We start from the raw sequence: 9,030 nt of genomic DNA on the forward strand, positions 1-9,030 counted from the left end.
TTGGGCAGAGAAAACCTGTTGCTTATCTCCTGCTTGGTCTCTTCTCTCTTGCCCGATCCCAAATGAGCACTCCACTGCTGCTCTCCTTTCCAATAAACAGTTTTCAAAAAGCACCACATGTCCACTCTCCCCGAACCTGAAAACCAGCCCTCAAAAAAAAGGCTCCTGAAAAGCAGGTTGCACCGACCCAACGTCACAAATATGTCCTCATTCTGAAGGTCTAAATCTCAAGTTGGCTCCCGGGATGATAGGAGCACTAAAACACACACACACACACACACACACACACACACACACACACACACACACACACACACACACACACACACACACACACACACACACACACACACACACACACACACACACACACACACACACACACACACACACACACACACCTCAAAGCAATAAAAATAGATTGTGAGTGACTCAGCCGTTATGTAAAGTCCATCTCTGATAGGGCCGCCTGGGGCTGTTTATGTCAGTTTAGCTTGACGGCACTGGAGCTGAGGTGACACATGTCTGCTGTGTCCGAGCTCCCCTCACACACACCGACGCACATGCGCACACGCACAGTTACTTTTCTGAGGATGTGCGTGCGGCCATGTCTTTCTCTCCCTCTCACTTTTCCTTCTTCTCAAAGTCTTCATCCCCCAGTGTGCGTCTCCCGATGGACAAAGATGTGATACAGTCAGCGTAATAGACTCCCTCCAGCACAAATAGCGTATGTTATTAGCATTTCAGGGCAGACTGGGACGGAAACACCATGTTCGACATGAATCACATCCGTGGAACCCTCTGGCCATGTGGACGGTTCAATCAGTTCTAGTGAACATTAACAACCAAGGACCTGAATCAAAAGCAAGATTGAGATTTTTGCTGCTGCCATCCAAAGAACCAAATTGGTGCCAGCCTTTTGATTTTTTATTTATCATCTCTTCTAATCCCCTTTGAGGAAACCTCAACTGTCTTAATTATGATGAGAAATTTTAATCAGCTCCCATGTAAATATGTTTCCGCACCTATTATCCTTGGATAATAGATGGATCCATTTACATCTTCACCAAAGAGCCAGTACTGAGTGGTTTTAGATGGTAATAAAGGCAATCATTTACAAATCACTCCATCTGGAGATCTAAATAAACCTAAAAGCACCAGCAGCCAATAATATTGTCAATAATCACTCTAAAAATAAATGTGCCAGTTTGCAATGGCATGGCTGAACTGAGGTGGGTTAAATGGAGAGTTAAAAGCCTTGATGCAAAGAAAAAGAAAGCTCATGTGCACACAACCTTAAAGCTTCTCTGTGTTCTCATAATCCCAGAGTAAAAGATGGGAAGAGGGAGAAAAAGGCAAAGGGGGGGAGAAAAAAAAAAGCTAAGTGCGAGAGCAATAGATGAAAGTGTTGCCTCACATTTCCCTCTCAGTGACAACAGGTTTTAAACAGGAGAAGCACATCACATTAAATGTCTTAAATAATGTGTGTGTGTGTGTGTGTGTGTGTGTGTGTGTGTGTGTGTGTTGCACAGATTTAATGACAGTCTTAAGTGGCGCAAGCAAATATCCCCCCCACTGCTCCTCGCTGTACAGCTACTAATAGAAAGATGTCCACTCCCTGAAGACAGCCAGGAAAAGCCACATTAGGGTGTATTTGATGATAATCAGTGAGCACAAATGGAGCTCTTTGTATTTCACAACAGGGGAGGGAATTGTTGTATTTGGAGGGGGGACTCTGAAGTGCAGATTTTGGAAAGGGAACCAATAGATAGGTGCCTGGAGTGGTTGCTGGAGATTTTGCTTTTTCACCTCAAAAATCGATCAACTATGACGTTGTTAACATTTTCTCTATTTTTTTAATGAAATACATATTTGGTGGTCAATCTTCTGTTATCACAATAAAGTGGGGGGTGTCCAGACCATCTTGACACCTTGTGATTCACGCCTATACCGCATGATGCAGTACACGGACAAATGTATTCACAAATACAGAGACAGTAAAATTGTTATACAAGACAAAATATCATCATTAAAGGTATAGTAGAGGATTTTCTTCTTCCGGGTGGATCATCAAAATAACTGGTCCTCCCAATTGTTAATCATTCTGGTGATATATGACGTAAGCCCGTCGTACGTGCTCGTCCCTGCGCGCAGCTCACTCCACACGGTTCTCATCATGCCGGTTGCCGACCCGACGCATTGTTCTCGGACATTTTTACACAGTTTCACTCCCTCTGGTGCAAATCTTCTTGTAAAGTGAGCTTATGTGAGCGATGCCGACTTGTGACTTGTAAACAGAGCGTGCACGAGGAGAACTGGGCTCGTGCATGTCTCTCGCACGCGTTTTAGTAGGCGTTCCGTCTCGGGAGCAGGTACAGCATTGCGCATGCGCATTTTTTTCAAACGGTGGAGAGGGCGGTTCTTTCCTAAAATTCCTGAAAATCCTCCTGTATACCTTTAACTTTTTTACATATGCAGAAATTCATTTATAGTCTTTATACCAAAATGCTGCTAATAGATCACCGATGGCATGAATTATTTCAACTGTCACAAATGAAGCAAAAGTCTGGTGCACTTCAGAAAAGTGGAAGTTTGAAATGTAGTATTGTTTTTTTTAACGCTTAAAAAAAAGTTTATGATTCTAACCGAAAATCTCGTCATGGCTCTCTGGGTTACAATGATCTGTTCACCCTGCATGCTTTTAGACTGTGGGAGAAAAGTAGAATTTCCTTAGAAAGGACACACAAGGAGAACTCTTCACAGGAGCGCCCCCCCCCCCCCAATCCAATATGAACTCAAGCCAGAGTTCTCGCGGCGAGCGGCCAGCATTAACCACTCCCACCCGCTGTGCGGCCTGCAGGAGATGTATGGACAACAAATGTTTCGGACTTCATGTGAATCCTGGCTGTTGTTATATGGTGTATGCAATTGCACACCGTGAACACAGAGAAAAATCTCAGGTTTCACTTTCATATTTACAAGCTGGCCTTTGTCTGAGCCCCCTGCGGAAAAACCTGTGGCGGTTGCAGCTGAGGCGACACCATTATCAAATCTACCCACGTCCAATCCACTGCCTTTTCACACCCACGCCTCCAAGTGCACATCCGGTCACGCACGGTTGAAGGATCTCTGTCTGAGTTGTCTCTCCGGGGGTTTTGTTTCTTCATTTTTTTTTTTTTTTTTTGACATTTTAAGTGTTGACTCCTTGGGTGTTGTTCTTGCCTCCATATGCTGCAAAGTCTGTTTTCAGAATCCATCCTGCTGGTTGCAATAAAAACAATGTTTGAAAAATGTTAGATGGTTTCAGTTTCTGAAATACAAATGGGTAAAAGCAGAAAGTAAGAGGAAACCGTTGCAATGAATGCAGTAAGTAAGCTCACTTCACTTTAAAAGTAAAAGCAATGCACTCAGAACTAACTCAGGTGAAAATGCATTGAACCAAAAAGTGCAACGAGGAAGGATTTTTGGGAAACATTCTCATTCCTTAAGAGTTATATAATTTAACAATTTCCAGAATGCATTTTTGGGAAAATGTAAAGTAAAGAGTATTTAGCATATGGGCTTGGTGGTCCACAGGTCGTACGAGGAAACAAGCAGTGTTTCTTGTAGATTATTCAGAAAAAGTGGAAATAGTAGGGAAAACTTGCAGTCAAGTATGACTACTTTCACATTTCCTATGTTCTACTCATTCAAGAGTAAATGTAATATTGTTAAACAAATACAAGTCACACTGTCAGTAGAAAGCAGTTCATTCAATTCACCTTAATTAAATATCTAATTCAAAGCTCAGTTGTCAGACAAAAATACACATTACCGATCGTAAACAAGTGTGGAAAGTAGTTATTGATCAAAAGATTCAGTTATTACTGTAGACAGTTACTATTTATGGTTTTAAGAATAGGAAAATAGATTATATAGTGTGAACTGTAATTTCAAAAGAAAAACAATATACATATAGTTTTGAAAAATACTGATAAAAGTACAAGCAGCACTTTGATATGCTGAACGGAACCAGAAGCAGCCAGCTGTTGCTGAATAGTTCAACACACTGGGGAAGGAAACTGAAGTCGAGGCAGAATTTGGGAGTATGAATGGATGTCGTGAAGGCTCAAAACCCGAGGAGTCTGGAAATACGCATCAACAGGCTGTTAGAGTGCATACCAGCCACCATAACCTTTTCTCCCAGAAGTCACAGGTTAATGTTTTCACTCCCAGTCTAATTTATGAATTGATAACGTAATTCACTGTGAATGCAATTTCATGTATTAAGGTGAAAAATTATTAGATCAACAGCTTCATGAGTGGAACTGCTAAATATCAAATATTTCATTTTTTTCCCTTAAAGAAAAGCATAAATGCCCATGCTTTAAATTGCAAAAACTAAACAGATTTGTTTACACTTAAGTGTCCCTTTTTTGCTTCTTCCGTACATCAAGACTGATCTAATGACGAATGAATTTAACAATCGCACAAAGGAAAGACGCTACGTCTGTGAGGCCATCGTTGCATTTTCATGCACAGAATATGTAAACAGATGAAAATGGCATAAAAGCCGGAGCAGACAAGCAGGAGACTTAATCCGGGGAAAAGAAATGCCTTTATTGAATGAGATGTCTTTGACAGGGAGTAACAGTGGCCACATGACTGAACGTGACTCATAAAGCACTGCCAATGTAGTAGACCTGTAGCAGGCAGATATTTTCCTTCTATGGCTTCACAGAGTCGAGAAACAACTGAAGACATCAGACACAGGGAAAGATGCCTCTTTAGACAATGCTTTATAGTTTTTATACTTTGTGCACATTTCTGTAGCTGTACTCTTATGACACTTAAAAGATGAATTACTATTTGACTTTCAGGCATTAATATAAAACTCTTTGCCTTAATAGTGCATCTGTTAAAAACATTTTCTTACTTATATAATGCTGTAGTGCGTATTCTTCGGCTCCTTATTTATTAATGGAGTCGCCATAGCAAGTCGTCAACATGCACTGTAAATTTGGCCAAAACCTCACTTGGATTTTAAAAAGTGCCAGTAGTTTTTAAACAATAAAAGACCCAACATAAAAGAGGAAAACATCCACAGCCTGAGGCGTCTTCCTCCAATGCCATCAATCGGCATTTAAAAACATTTAAAGAAAGCAGTTCTCTTTGGACCAAATATTCCTGCAGAAAATACATTTTTCTTGCATTTCTAGTCTGGGAACAGAAAGGAAAACAAGTCTTGTAATTGTTAGTATCCTCTTTTATGATGTATGATGAGGATATTGTATTGTCATAATACAATATCCGGACACATGGTTGTGCTATTCATACAAGCTAAACACACTTCAAAAAAGGTGTACTTGAACCTTTTTTCTTTTTTTGCCTTATTTGCCTTTCTCATATGCTCCAGCCTGCAGCTCTGGCTCAGTCTGAGCTTTGAGTCTAACCTTGGTTGTCTGCCTCTCACATGGTGGACTCTTCAAAGGAGAAGCTCTGAACGTGGCAGTTCAGAGTGAGAGAAAAAAAGACAACATCAGTTCACACGAGCTTTTGAGCTTGGCAGCCCAAATTGCAAGCGACACACAGAAACATTTCTTTCTTCACATTATGACACTTCACCTGCGGTCTCCCTTGGGTGACGGTTGATCGCTGACAACAACAAACAGGGCTAAAGTGTTAAAAAAGACCATGTCAAAACTCTTAGTGCCATTTTCTCATACTAAAAATAGATAATGTAATCGTCTCACCAGGTATGCGACTTTGCGAAACATGAAATCAAGATTACAGTTTAAGTAGCAGCACACATCCGTTCACACACACGGAGAAATCCAGTGGAGCCGATGTCAGACTGGATTTACGAAGTGAGACAAGCCGAGCTTTACAGCCAGCCAGTGGTTGTCATATACGACTAGGTAACTGTTGGCCGGAGCTATTTTTCACATGCTATTTACATCACACTCCCTCCCGTCATCCGCCTTCCTCGGCGTCTCTTGGGTGTGTACATATGTCTTCGTTTTCGTGTGTGCGGCTGCTGTGTATCTCTGCGCGTCTGCCTGATGTCCCATCATCCCAAATAATCATCCCACAGTCATGCGTGAGATGCGATTTCCTTTAAACAATGGCAGGGCAGCTCGCCTTGCTGACCCCCACTACCTCTTGGGCTGCCGCCGAGCAACACACACACACACACACACACACACACACACACACACACACACACACACGCACGCACACACACACACACACACACACATACGCACGCACACACACACACACACACACTGCCACAACTCCATCAGAGTTGTGGCAGTGACACAGTCTCTTTATGTATCTGCTCATTTAACTGCCTTCCAGATCCGACTTTAATAACTGAGGCCAACTGCTTGCTGTTACTCCAGCCTGACCGTAACCATTGGATAGTGAGCAAGACACAAACTAATACTAATGATTTTCTTGCCGGGGGGGGGGGGTGGGGGAGAGTCACTTTGACTGCCGTAGGCGTGTCTTTAACAGAAATAGTTGTAATTTATTGAAATGGTGGAGAGTTTAGTTGGCCTACTTTGAGTGCCAGTAATAATTCAGCCGACTCTTGCCTTGTTTTCTAAACACCCTCCCGTCACTGCAGCAGACTATCAGTTCCGATTTGTAGTTTGTCGACGAGACAGTAGTTCCCAGACTTCCTTTTTTAGAAACTGTAATGATGCTTGAATTTGGTCCTCTTTTTGGGAGGCTAAGTAGTCAGCCCTGTGGTGAATGCCAATTACTCAACAGTCGAATGTTGCAGCTGGACATTTGAAGTTTTCCTCCCGGGATTAGATTTGGGTATGCATGAACACTACAATGCTCTTTTGTTGTATCTTTTTGACATTGTGGCTCTAACTGCTGGGATTTCACTTCAACTGTCCTGTTTGGACATCATTACAAAATGATGTGTCAAGATGGAAAACGTATCTACCAAAGGCAAATGACCAACATGATGACCAAAAAATAGTTAATTACAAATAAAAATTCAACATTCATAAATGTAGGCGAATGCAGGCAATCAAATGTATCCTTTTTTTGCATGTAGCTACTTGTACTACTCTCCTTGTAAAGTGACAGCACTGGAACTCTTACACATCAGGGACTGCACCGTGTGAAATCCGTATGTTCTCCTTTGTTTGTTTGTTTTTTTTTAGTTTTCTTGGCCTGAATCTAACTTTAGGATTAATTATGTAAGATTGTCTGTCACTTTGTGTTAACCCTGTGATGAATAAAATTTGTCCAGGGAAGCAGCTCACCTCTCTCACTATAATGTCATCTGATAAAGGCTTCAGCCCTTGTTAGACTAATGTGGATAAAGTGTGTCTAAAGGATGTCAGGTTGGATAGATTGATGGTTGCCTAATGAAAGGATGTCGACTCCTATGGGCATTTATGAAATTATAAGATTGTTAATACCGATCCTTTGATGCATGAGGAGCAAGTTTTGGTCATTGACATGGAAAAAAAACCCATCCATATTAACTGATTCAAGTCAAACATGTTGCAGTCTCTCAGGGTCACAGTGATATTTTATATAAGAGGCTGCTGTTTGAGTTTTGTGAACAGACACAGTCTTTGTGAAATGTTTGCAACCATGATGGTGAAAGACATGTCTCTGTTACTTCCAATCAGGCCAATGGACTTATTAACCTTACAAGGGGGAATTAACAATATATGTCCCTTTGGGAATTTCGTTGACAATTAACTCCTCCACATACAGTTTGGATTGTATAGTGGTGAGATGGTTAGAGAATGTCTCCGGTTCAAGGCCATTTGGTTGCTTTTCTCTGGATTGTCTCATTGAATTTTAATACTTTGGTGAATATGGGTTGTCTCTCAAACAGAAGATTACATGCTCGCTACCCCATCTGTCCATAGTGTCCTTGAGCAAGACACTGAAACCTGAATTGGGATTTAATTCTCATTGACTCTGATATAGATTTAATTGAACAACTTTGTCAGCATTTTAACATGTCGCGGGAATGTGAGTCATTGCAGCAGGTGCCCTTTTCAAAGACGGAAATAAGCATTCATCCAACATAAAAAAGACTGCTCCTTAATGAACCCCTCATAGCTTCAATGTCATCAGTTTTTCTGCACACATGCATGGAACTACTCGAGGGGTGCAATCACTTTCATCTTGGCTTTTTGTGACGCATGCGCCTAGAAATAATAAGATTCCCTGACAGGTCCCATCTTCCTAAAATCATCTGAAAATCTCTGTGTCTGATGATCGAGATTAAAAAAATATTAATCTTAACATTTGACTCTTATGGGCCAGAGAAACGATTGGAAATGCTCTGTATGTACAACATGGAGGGTGTGTTCGTCCTGATAGGAAGTCGTAATGACATTTTGTGGAGCTTATCTTAGGCAACGAGAAAATGATTTCTATTTGTTACTGAAGTGATGATCCTTTCTGTGTTGGACTGACAAATTAAGGTTTCATATCAATATCATGTTTACGGAACAAAATGGCTCGAAATAAAATCTTTGAATTATGAAATCCAACAATCTCGAGTTATATAATTTAGTGTGATTCAGCACGTACCATAATTAAAATGCCACATTTTGCCCTTTTTGAGGGAGCACTTTGTGCTGATTAAATCACAGAATTAGTGAACTGATTATCATAGGAGCTTCTATTAAGAGTCAATTGTGAAGGACCTAAGCGATCCCAGGAGACAGAAATGTACAACCAGATCAGGACTCAGTCGAAGCTCACTACAATACAATTCTGACAGGAGGAGCTGCACTGCTCCAGAAACATGCTCTTAAAACCCATCTTAGGAAATACAGCATTAGAGATCAAACTGGAGTCTCGTCTCGTTGCTGCTTCTGTCATGTGTGACCTCCCTGGCAGCAGTTAACGAGGTGGTCTACAATATCTGATAGCAGCAATATGCTGGACCTACAGATGAAGATCATACGGCACATCAAGCAGCCGAGCAGCAGCAAAAAGGCCCCTCAATCATGCGCTAATTCTGCCCCTGCAGCCGAAGTGATGGATGGCTTCAGGACA

This window comes from Blennius ocellaris, assembly GCF_963422515.1.
Source record: "Blennius ocellaris genome assembly, chromosome: 6".
Classification (NCBI taxonomy): domain Eukaryota; kingdom Metazoa; phylum Chordata; class Actinopteri; order Blenniiformes; family Blenniidae; genus Blennius; species Blennius ocellaris.